This window comes from Paroedura picta, chromosome 5 (genome assembly GCF_049243985.1).
Source record: "Paroedura picta isolate Pp20150507F chromosome 5, Ppicta_v3.0, whole genome shotgun sequence".
Lineage (NCBI taxonomy): Eukaryota > Metazoa > Chordata > Lepidosauria > Squamata > Gekkonidae > Paroedura > Paroedura picta.
In genome coordinates, this window is record NC_135373.1 from 19,046,227 (window position 1) to 19,057,384 (window position 11,158).

At 48.8% G+C, this 11,158-nt stretch overlaps 1 long non-coding RNA gene across 1 annotated transcript; it reads left to right on the forward strand.

The window, feature by feature from the left end:
* The first annotated feature begins 676 nt into the window (after nt 1-676).
* LOC143838966 (uncharacterized) lies at nt 677-10,505 on the forward strand. Its single transcript, XR_013231500.1, has 3 exons — nt 677-799; nt 6,414-6,563; nt 10,353-10,505. It is a non-coding gene; the product is annotated as an uncharacterized LOC143838966 (long non-coding RNA).
* Nucleotides 10,506-11,158: the final 653 nt, after the last annotated feature.

Sequence of the window (11,158 nt, forward strand, 5' to 3'; positions counted from 1 at the left end):
CGCTTACCCCCCAGCAAGCTGGGCACTCATTTTACCAACCTCGGAAGGATGGAAGGCTGAGTCAACCTTGAGCCGGCTGCTGGGATCGAACTCCCAACCTCATGGACAGACATCTTCAGACAGCATTTCTGCCTCTTACCACTCTGCGCCACAAGAGGCTCTTTCTGGAAGATTTACCCCTCTAGATATCTGACTCCTTACTTTATATTCAACTCAGGGCCAAATATCTCAATGAGATCTTATGGGGCTCTAACCTTCCCTCTGTTGCTGAAAAGAAAATCTATCTCTTATCTGACCAGGTTAATAATGTAACATGTAAAACTGCACTATTTGCTTTGGTTGCAAGGAAAATAAGGCCCAACGTTACAACCATCAAGGCAGGCTTTTAACACTCTTGCACTCAGTAGACATGTATGCTGTTTCAGTTCTTTGGTCTTAAATTTGGTATTTTTATACAGTTTCTTCTATTCTATCTTACTGTTTGTAAATTTATATTTTATATTTTGCAAAGGCCTATGGCTATATTCAAATAAATGTATCTACCACAATAGATTCCTTCAATAAACGCCAAGATCAGATGCATCCTAATGCTATCGTTCTAAAAGAAAACAATGGTCTGCTTTGTGAAATGTCATATCAGTGACGTATCTGGCATGGATTCTCTCTCTTCTGTTTGCAGGGGCATCCCTGCAATGTTACGCATGTGCGAGCATAACAGGGCCATGTGCTAATTCTGAAATTCAACAGTGTTCACCTGGTGAAGATACTTGCCTTTCCTTAAAGGGATCAGCTACACTGCGTGAGTAAAAACAGGATATCTGCTTAAGGTGTAGCTTATCTTTCAGTTGCCCCTTCTAACATCAGCAAATGGGTCATCTACTCCCAGTCACAATTTGGTGTCTCTGTACAAGGCTGCACAGGAACAGAATTTCAGCCCAGAGACCTCGGAAACACTGACAGCGGAATTGTAAGAATAATTTGCTCAGAATAAGCCCCATTAAAGAAAGCAGTGTGTGGACCTGATTATATGAGAACATCGTTTGACTCCATTTAGGACCAATACTATTTAATCCTGGATATAAAAATCTATGGTCAATAATCCCATGTTCAATAATAATCTTTAAACCGCTCCTGAGGAGCGGTATAAATAAAAGAGTAAGCCCTAAGGGGGAGGAGAAAGGGCGGGCCCTGTCCATGATAAAAACTCAAAGGGCCCAATCAGGAGCCCTGAAGAGGCTCCTGATAGGGCCCTCCGAGTGTCTCTCCAGGGCCAAGCTGCCAATGGGGAGCCACACCTAGCGCAGCTTCTCATTGGCTGCTTGGCCTGGCCTTGCATGGGCCGGCCAGGGAATTGCTGAACACATCCGCCGGCTTCCCCTCGCCCTCGGGATAGGAGCAGGGATGGGGTATCCCTGCTCCTTACCTCTCCCTCCCACCAGCTGCCTTCGCCAGGGAACGCGGGGCCGCGGCCCTCCTTTCCTGTCCAGCAGCCGCTGCCCAGGCCCACACAACCCGCGCAGAGCCTCTCGCCGCGCACCAGCCACCCGAAGGCTTCCCGGGGCCTGGCGTGCTGCTGGTAGATGCTCTGTGCTGCCTGCGTGGCCCTGGCCCACAGCTACTGGAAGGGAAACGAGCCCCATGGCCCCGCGTTCCCCGGCAAGCCCCTGCCTCCCAGACCCAGAGAAGGGTGCACGTCTCCGGCCCTGTGAAGGCTTGTGCCTCCCCGGCCCAGCGGAGGCTACACCTTCCCAGCCCGGCAAAGCCCGCACCTATCCGCTCCGGCAAATGCCCGCGCCCCAGCACTTACCCTTACAGGGGGCCGCAACCCCTGCTGCGACCATGCCACCGCCCTGCTTTGCTGTCGACGCTCTGCCCCCCCTCACACTGCCTTCTCCACCCGCCTACACATGCCCATTTTTACAAATGGGCTTTTTTACTAGTACAAATAATAAAAGTTGAATTGCAGGCTGGCACTGTGCTAAATAAGACGTGACTCTCTATGCTGGCGTTAACATGCAGTTTACTCCACCCCAATTCATAAACAGAGGGTTGGCCCAATTTGACCATGAAGGAGGGGACCTGCACCCCACAGCCCTCCAGCTACTCCAATGCGGAGCCCAGAGGCGCCCTTGGACCACCCTTCCCAGCTGGAAAAGCCGATCCCTTGCCTCTGGAGTTCTCCATGAGGGACATGGCCTGTGCAAAGAGCCAATGGACAACCCTCTCATTTGGCTCCCCAGGTCGCTTGGCTTTTTGCCTCTGGCCACCCAGCACAATCCAGCCGTGCTTAAATCAGCCGGATCCTTAATGGAACTTCCAACACCTCAGGGAGTCCGGTGAACAATCCAGCTCCCTGCCAAACAGGCTCCTCCTCATGTGCCCTAATCCGAAGCTGTGACAAAACTGACAATATAAGAAGAAGAGGAAGAAGAGTTGGTTCTTATATGCCGCTTTTCCCTACCCGAAGGAGGCTCAAAGCCGCTTACAGTCACCTTCCCGTTCCTCTCCCATAAATCAACAACAACATAAATCAGCCATAACCCATAAATAACCCATAAATCAACAACAACAACCGACAAAACTCTCGGGGTGGGAGGGCAGGAAGCTGTCCCGGCAGCGTCTCGAGTGGAGAGGCCGGGCCATGTCCTCATGGTGCCTTATAAAGGTGCTCTAATAGCCCCGCCTCCCCGCAGGACATTGTTTCTTCTCCCAGCACACATGGTCCCAGGCCGTCATACCTAATTTGGTGGCCCGCCACTGCTTCAATCCGTGGCTGCTCTTAATGGCAGCTGCTCTTAAACAAACTCATCTGTTCATTCTCATTAACTGTCTTATTCCTCACATGTTGGCTAATGCACTTTAGAAGTAGATTACCCTGTTCCACACAGGAACGTCTAGCTGCAAAAGCGCATTGAGAGTCCATTACTCAATGTGTGAGGAATGAGCTGTTTCCTAATTTGTTGCTAATTGGTAGTCTCACCAAATGTCTTAATCCAATCTTTACAAATAACATGATAAGTTGTACAATAGTGATACAGTCATAACAGGAGAACAATAGCATAATGGTGATAACGCCCATTTTAACTGTAGCATGGTGACAGCACCATGGGATAGACATGTCGGTGGTGGTTTTCATGGGGCAGGCTCAGGGGCCATTGAGAACTGATTAAAATCAGGTTGACTTCAACCAAAAACCTGGTGGAAGAGCTCCCTTTTACAGGCCCTGTGGAACTGTTTAAGCTCCGCTAGGGTTCTGATCTCCTCCAGGAGCTCGCCCTACCAGGTGGGGGCCAGGATGGAAAAAGCTCTGGCCCTTGAAGAAGTCAAGCAAGCTTCCTTGGGACTAGGGATCACTAGGCAGTTGGTAGTAGCAGAGCATAAGGCTCTTTGAGGGGTGTAGGCAGAGAGGCGATCCCTTAGGTACACTGGGCCCAGACCTCGGATGGCCTTAAAGGTGATTACCAGAACCTTAAGCCTGATCCGGAATGCGATTGAAAGCCAGTGCAGTTGTTGCAGGAAGGGCCAAATATGGGACCTCACTGACGTTGCTGTGGGAACCAGAGCTACAGTGTTCTGGCCCAGCTGCAGTTTACAGATCAAGGGTAAGGGCAGGCCTGTGGACAGCAAGTTACAATAGCCTAGAGGTGACCATTGCATGGATCACTGTGTCTAGGTGTTCTGGTGTCAGGTAGGGAGCTAGTAGTTTGGCTTGACGGAGGTGGTAGAATGCCAGCCATGCTACATGGGTGACCTGAGCCTCCATTGATAGGGAGGCATCTAAAACCACACCCATGTTCCTGGCAGAGTGAGCCAGTGATAGTTGCTCTCCATCCAGGGTGGGTAGGCATATTGATGACAACCCAGCCCAAACCTCCGCTCCAGTTGAGCAAGAGGGTGCATAAAGACGTTGAATAGGATTGGAGAGAGAACAGCTTCCTGAGGGACTCCACATGCAAGCTGGTGATGGCTTGAGGAGCTCTCTCCTATTGCTAGCCCCTATTGCTATCCTGGAGAAAGGAGATCAGCCACTGAAGGGGAATACCCCTGATCCCGGCATTGGCGAGGCAGGGAGCTAAAAGTTCAAGAACTATGCCTGACCTCAACATGATGTAATATAATATAAATTAATATATATACATTTAATGATGATGATGATGATGATAATAATAATAATAATACTAATAAAAATGGAGCAGTGTATGAAATCAAATTGATAAATCAATAATAAATCTATATAAATAATACATTTGTTTATTAAGTTTCTATACCACCCTTCCCAGGGGCTTAGGGTGGATTACACCAAAAATACATTAAAATATTTCAGTCATTATCAAACCACAAAAATTCATTAAATTTCATTAAAACCTGCCCAAGGACTTGTCAAAGCTGCAAACCTAAATTTGCCCATTTTGTGATTCATCCCTTGTATAAATTACTAGGGGCAAGGCCCGTTGTATCCAAGAATACAACGGGCGCTAGAGCTTGGCAGTGGGAAGAGGAAGGAGAGGAGTTGTCCAGTCTGTAAGGACATGGGGTTGAATGGGTGTGTTGTGAGGGAGGTTGTGGTGGCATGGTGGCAAATGAGGACATGGGTGTGGAGATATGGGTGTCAAGAACCTGTGGTGTGGAATGTTCGTTGAGTGTGGGAGAGGACTGACCTTTGGGAATTTTGGCATAGTGGTTACAGATGAGCTTTCCAGAGCCATGTCCTCAGATATGTGAAGGGAAAATCAGACTGGAGACTCTTCTTAGGGGAAGATAACATGGCAACCAATTCCTCCCAGTTCTGCGTCATTTCCTTTCTTGTGTGAATTAGGCCACATTCACCGAAATGCCCCTCTGCCCTAATACACATGGGGTAGTCACAGGACACAGGTGTCCACCCTGTTCCTTCTGTCTCCCATGTTTTCACTGTTGATAAAATGTTATGTGCCTACATGCTTCTTTCATGGTTGCTCCTTAGAAGAACGGATTTGTGTACCCTATTGCTTACTACCCAAAGGCGTCTTAAAGCGGTTAACAAACACCTTTTCCATTTGTCTCTCCACAACAGTCAACCTGTGAGGTATGTGGGGTTGTGAGAGATCTGAGAGAACTGGGAATGGGCCGCAGTGACCCAGCTGGCCCCAGGTGTCTCAAAGCATTTTCCAATTGTCTTCCCTTTCTCTCCCTATAGCAGACTCCACATGAGGGAGGTGGGGTAGCGAGCCTCACAGGGAAGCTGGCAACCCTAAGAGGAAGACTCTCTGTGCACAGCAGTCTTGACCTTAGTAAGGTTTTTTATACTGTTTTTTTTTTAATTTGCCAGGCCAAGGTTATTTGCCAGGCCAATAAGTCATTTCAGTTACTATGTGTCTCCAGACATTTACTTGTTCTCTATTTACAGTTTCAGGCTGTAAATATTTATTTAGATCTTCCTGCACTTTCCAGACTTACAGGACTGATGCTGGTTTGCCTGTCTGTGCCCCAGAATACAAACAGTTGCTGGTAAGGGCTGGCCGTAACCCACAGGCCAGGAGGGACACTCCTGCACCACTCCCTACCAAATGCAGGCAAAAATGGCTCATTTGAAGGCTGGACTCTGAGGCATTGAATGATTTTGAAGTCCCACCTCCAAACCTCCAGGAATATTTCCAACCCAGGGGTAGCCAACCTACAGGTGTGGCCTGGAGAGCTCCTGGAATTACAGCTCACCTGCAAAGTAAAAAGATCAGCTCCCCAGGCAGAAAGGGCTACTTTGGACAGGGTTGTGGTAGAGAAGAAACATTTAAGGCTTCCCACACAGGTTGTTGTTGAATTGAAAGACTTGAGGCCTACTGCACAGGGTTGCTGTGCAGATGAAACAGGAGACAAAAGAGCCAGTTTCCTCTGCAGAATAACACTGTGCAGTGGCCTTAAATCTGCAGAGAGTTGCAAAGAAGAAATACACATGGCTTGGCTGTGTCTAACCTCCGGGCAGAGCAGTATTTTAAGTGAGAAGGGGCTTTTCTGGAGACTGGCAGCCAGACTGGGCTGGGCTGGGTGAATGGAATTTTGGTCTGTCCTGGTGAGGTGCCAATAGGAAGGCGCTTTGCGCGCCTCCCCATTGGCTGCTTGGCCCTGGATGGACACTCGGAGGGACACTCGGACGGCCCAATCAGGAGCCGCTTTGCGGCTCCTGATTGGGCCCTCTTTTATCCTGGACAGGGCCCACCCAACCCCTCCCCAGGTGGCCTTACCCTTTTATTTAATACCGCAGGAGCGGTTAAAGATGTTTTAAGTATTTGGTGGACAAAATACATGTTTCCCGTATTTCTACTTTTTAAAATCATCAGCCAATGTACATTATTGACAATGGCACAAACAATTAAATTCAGAGATAATGGAACCAAACTTTGGGTCCTCTACACCTTCTTTCTTATTCCTCTTCACAGCTGTTATTCCCACGTACACTGTCAAGGCTTGTATACCGTCATCACTGTGTAAATCAGGAAATTACACCATAACCGCATCGCAGAACTTACAAATTCAATTAATATTGCGTTGTTGCAAAAACGACCTTTGCAACAATGGCATTCTTCGGGGTGAGTATCTGCATCTTTTCAGAAGCTGTAAAAACTCTGGTTCTTTTCCATCTTTGTGTTTTAGTACCATGCCCCTCTATGAGGGAAATTACAGAATTACACTTGAAGACACTGCAACATTTGGGCAAGATTTGCCCTCCTACCCTAGCTTAACCTCCATGTTTTAGGAGAACAACTAGAGATTGTTCTCTCTTGCCCCAGTGGGACAGAGCAGAACGAATGGGATGAAATTAATTCAAAAGAAATTCCATCTAAACATCCGGAAGAAGTTCCTGACAAGGCGGTTTCTCAGTGGAACAGGCTTCCTTGGGAGGTGGTCAGTTCTCCATCTTTGGAAATTTTTAAACAGAGGCTAGATAGCCATCTGACGGAGAGGCTGATACTGTGAAGGGAAAGGGGTGGCAGGTCACAGTGGATCAGCAATCGGGATGTGAGTGTCCTGCATAGTGCAGGGGGTTGGACTAGATGACCCATGAGGTCCCAACTCTATGATTCTATGATTTTGTCAGTGACCCTCACATTACACCTGTAAAATATTTGCACACATTGTGGCCATCCTGTAGGAACTGAAAATTCACAACTCAGAACCTGAGTTTTCTTTTGCCACATGTTTCTTAGAGGTCTTGTGTTTCTGATTTTTTTAAAAAATATATTGGAATGGGAAACAGAGTCTGTGGACTTCTGTTGCTTTCCAGATACCTTCATTTTTCCCATTTGTCTTTCCTTTCTTTCTGATATTCCTTTGTTGTTCTGTCCGTCTTTGTTCTTTCTTTTTTCGTTTTGCTCCTGACTTCCTGTCCTTTTCTCTCTTCATTCTCACGTTCATGTTTGCTTTTTCTCCATCCTTCACTTATTAAGAACTACTAGGGATTGAGCGGTGAAATCTGCTAGTTGCTGGTGCAGTAAGGAGAAGTCTTAGAATAATCCCTAAAACCCTCCATTAAAGGTATTAAGCAATGTGTTAGATCTGTGAGTTCAGAGACCAGGACACTGGGAGTTCATTTCAGTTCTTTATTGTGAGCCCAGCATGATGGAAAAAGAGGCAAAAACGAACCAAAATGGAACCAGAGAACCCCTCCAAAACCCCCAACTTGTATCTCCCTCTCAAATGGAGAATTCCCAGTGGGGCTGAAGGAGCCGGTGGTTCACCCTTTCCTGATGAAAACATCTCTGGATCTGCTGTGACTTGCCAACTGCGACCCCGTTTCACACTTAGTGTTCCTAGGGAAGGTGCTGGAAAGAGCTGCAGTGGGCCATCTGGCAGCATTCCTGGATGAAGCTTTGGTCCTAGACCAGCTCCATTGGGCTTCTGATGTGGCCACGGGATTGAGACAGCACTGGTCACCCTTATGGATGATCTCCACCACCAGCTGGACCGAGACGGGTCAGCACTGCTAGTATTACTTGACTTTTTGGCAACATTTAACACATCTATTTGCAGCATTCGATCATGAGGTATTAGCTTGCCACCTCACCAATGCCAGGATATGAGGGACAGCCCTCCAATAGCTGATCTCTTTTCTATTGGAGAGAACCAATCACATAGCGGGAAATGCTCATGCAGGGTGCCACAAGGAGTGATTCTCTTCCAATGCATATTCAATATTTTTATGCGCCTTCTTGCCCAGCTGGTATAGAGATTTGGACTGGGATATTATCAATACGCTGATGACACCCAGCTCTTTCTCATGATGGATGGCCATCCTGATTTACCCCCAGATTTATTAGCCAGATGTCTGGAAGCAGCGACAGGCCGGCTCAAGCAGAACTGTCTGGAACACAATCCTTATAAGACAGAAGTCCTGTGGTTTGGTAGGAAGCGTCCCAGTGAGGAATCGCAACTGCCCTAACTGAATGGGGAGCAACTACTAGTAGCACACTCCATTAGGAATCTGGTGTGATCTTTCTTACCTCCTTTTTCATGGAGGAACAGGTCACAAGAGTAGCATGGCTAGAGTTCTTCCACTTGCACCAAGCTACTTGCGCCCGACCTGGCCCTCCTAGCCACAGTGATCCAGGTGATGGTCACCTGTAGGCTGGATTTCTGCAACTCGCTCTTTGGGTTCCCCTTATCCCTGATCCAGAAACTATAACTGGTGCAGAATGCAGAAGCCAGGGTTCTCACAGGAACACCTTAAAGGGCCTACATCCAACCCATTCTCCAACAGCTGCACTGGCAACCAGTTGCATACTGGATCAGGCTTAAGGTCCTGCTAATCACCTTCAAGGCCATACATGGTCAGGTCCCGGAGTCCCTGAGGGACTGCCTCTCTACCTGTGCCCCCCAGAGAGCACTACACTCTACGAACAACAACAGACTGGTGATCCCTGAGCCCAGGGAGGCTCATCTGACCTTGACCAGCACCACAGCCTTCTCTGTCCTGGCCCCCACTTGATGGAATGAGCTCCCAAATGAGATCAGGATCTCAAACAATTCAGCATTGCCTGCAAAGTGGAGCTCTTTCACCAATTTTTCAGTTGAGACACACAAACCAACCAGAGCCAGAGGCCCCTATCACCATCAAAAAAACCCTCCAGATGAAGAGCTGAACCACAGTGAAGTTAAATGCACAGTTGTAAAGTTATAATGATCTACTGTTAATTGTTAAAGTATTAAATCTACTGTTCTACTCTAGGGTTCTACTCTTAAAAATGTTCCACTGTTATAAGTTCTTGATGCTTCCTTATACTGTAGCGGCAAGAACATCTTATTGCATCCTTATGAGGGCATATGAGATGGTGGTTAGGGCCCCAAAACATGAATTTTATGCCACCTCTATCGCGTCTGCAAGCTCTTGAGCAGGGGTAGTCAAACTGCGGTCCTCCAGATGTCCATGGGCTACAATTCTCATGAGCCCCTGCCAGCATTCGCTGGCAAGGGCTCGTGGGAATTGTAGTCCATGGACATCTGGAGGGCCGCAGTTTGACTATCCCTGCTCTTGAGTGACCCAATTATTTAGGGCAATTCGATCTCTGACCAGCCTCGAGGAGAGATGCCAAAATAGTAGTCAATTGCCTTTAAGGAAATAGTGAGCTTTTTTGGGGACAAGGTCTTGTCACTCCACCTGGACCTTCCTGCCACCTTTAATACAGAGAGAAAACTAGAGCCCCCTTGGCCATCTTGGATGGATATGTTTGATGGTTCCAGGCAGTTCTCGGGAATCAAAGTGGATGAGTTGCTGGGATCAGTGAAGGCAACCACCAGCCCCCTTGATCCCTGTCTATCTTAGTTGCTCAAGATGAGGTACCAGAAGATCGGAGGCCCTGTCTCTAGGGGAGGTCTCAGAGGTGCTGAAGGAGGCGGTGGTTCATCCCTTACTGAAAAATCCATTGCTGGACCCTCAAGACCTGGCCCATTACCACCCAGTTTTGCATCTTGTATTTCTGGGCAAGGTGATTTGATCAATGTCAAGGGCAGACAAATAACTTGCTTCTGGGTTAATAGAAAGCTTTATTGATAGCAGATCAGAACACCTTAACACTCTTAGTTGATTCTGGCCAATTCACAGACAACAGGCACTTTTGCCAGTTCTTTCCTGCCCAAAGTTCCCCCGTTCCCAGAGAGCAATAGCCCCCCTCCCACAGGTCCCATCCTGTGCTCCCTTCTGGACAATAGCCAGGCTGTCGTGGCCTTGGGTGTTAGATAGTTCCTCCCTTCCTGTTAACACAGAACAGAACAGCAATTGCTAGTCTAAATTAAAGCTTGAAGGGGCAGCTCAGGGTTACATAAACAGAGATACACAGAGATCCTTAAAACAACACATACTAAACCAAAATGCTGTTACACAGGTGTTTTTGCAGGGACTCAGGACATATATTTGGTTCCCAATGGGCATCTGTGTCCAGCCTGCTTTGCCGTGGGGAGAAATAACTGCCAGCCAATGACATCAGTCGCCTGCACTGGCAAGGAGACTCTATGCGTCAATTTTTCTGGTTCCATAACTACAGGTGAGTAGAGGTACTTTTTATATATGTAGAAGATGGATAGATATTTCTTTGTCTTCTGTAAAAAAAAAAACTATCCATGTGCATGCCCCCAACTGGGATCCTTCCGCCTGGGGGGCGCCTCCCGCCGCCCTTCTCTCGGCCCCGGGGGCGAGCTGTCTCCCGGGGCTCAGAGAAGCCTTCCTCCGTCTTCAGGGAGGGTGGGGGGGGCCGCCTCAGGCCTTCTCTCGGCTCCCGGAGCCGAGAGAACGCGTTTTTCCTTTCTGGGGATGGAGGGGCAGCTGCTGGCCTTCTTTTGGCCCCGGGAGCCGGCCCACGTCCCCGCTTCCGAAGGCTTCTGCCTGGGGGGCACCTCCTGCCGCCCTTCTCTCGGCCCTGGGAGCTGCCTCACTGCGGCGAGCCGGCTCCCGGGGCCCAGAGAAGCCTTCCTCCGTCTTTGGGGCGGGTGGGGGGGCTGCCTCAGGCCTTCTCTTGGCTCCCGGGGCCAAGAGAACACGTTTTTCCTTTCCAGGGAGGGTGGGGGGAGGACGCCGGCCTTCTCTCGGCTCCGGGAGCCGCCTTCCCGCTTCTGCCGTGGGGGGGGGACGATGCCTTCTCCCGGCCCAACGAGTAGACACACCGCGTCGCACACACAGCGAGGCTGCTCCTGC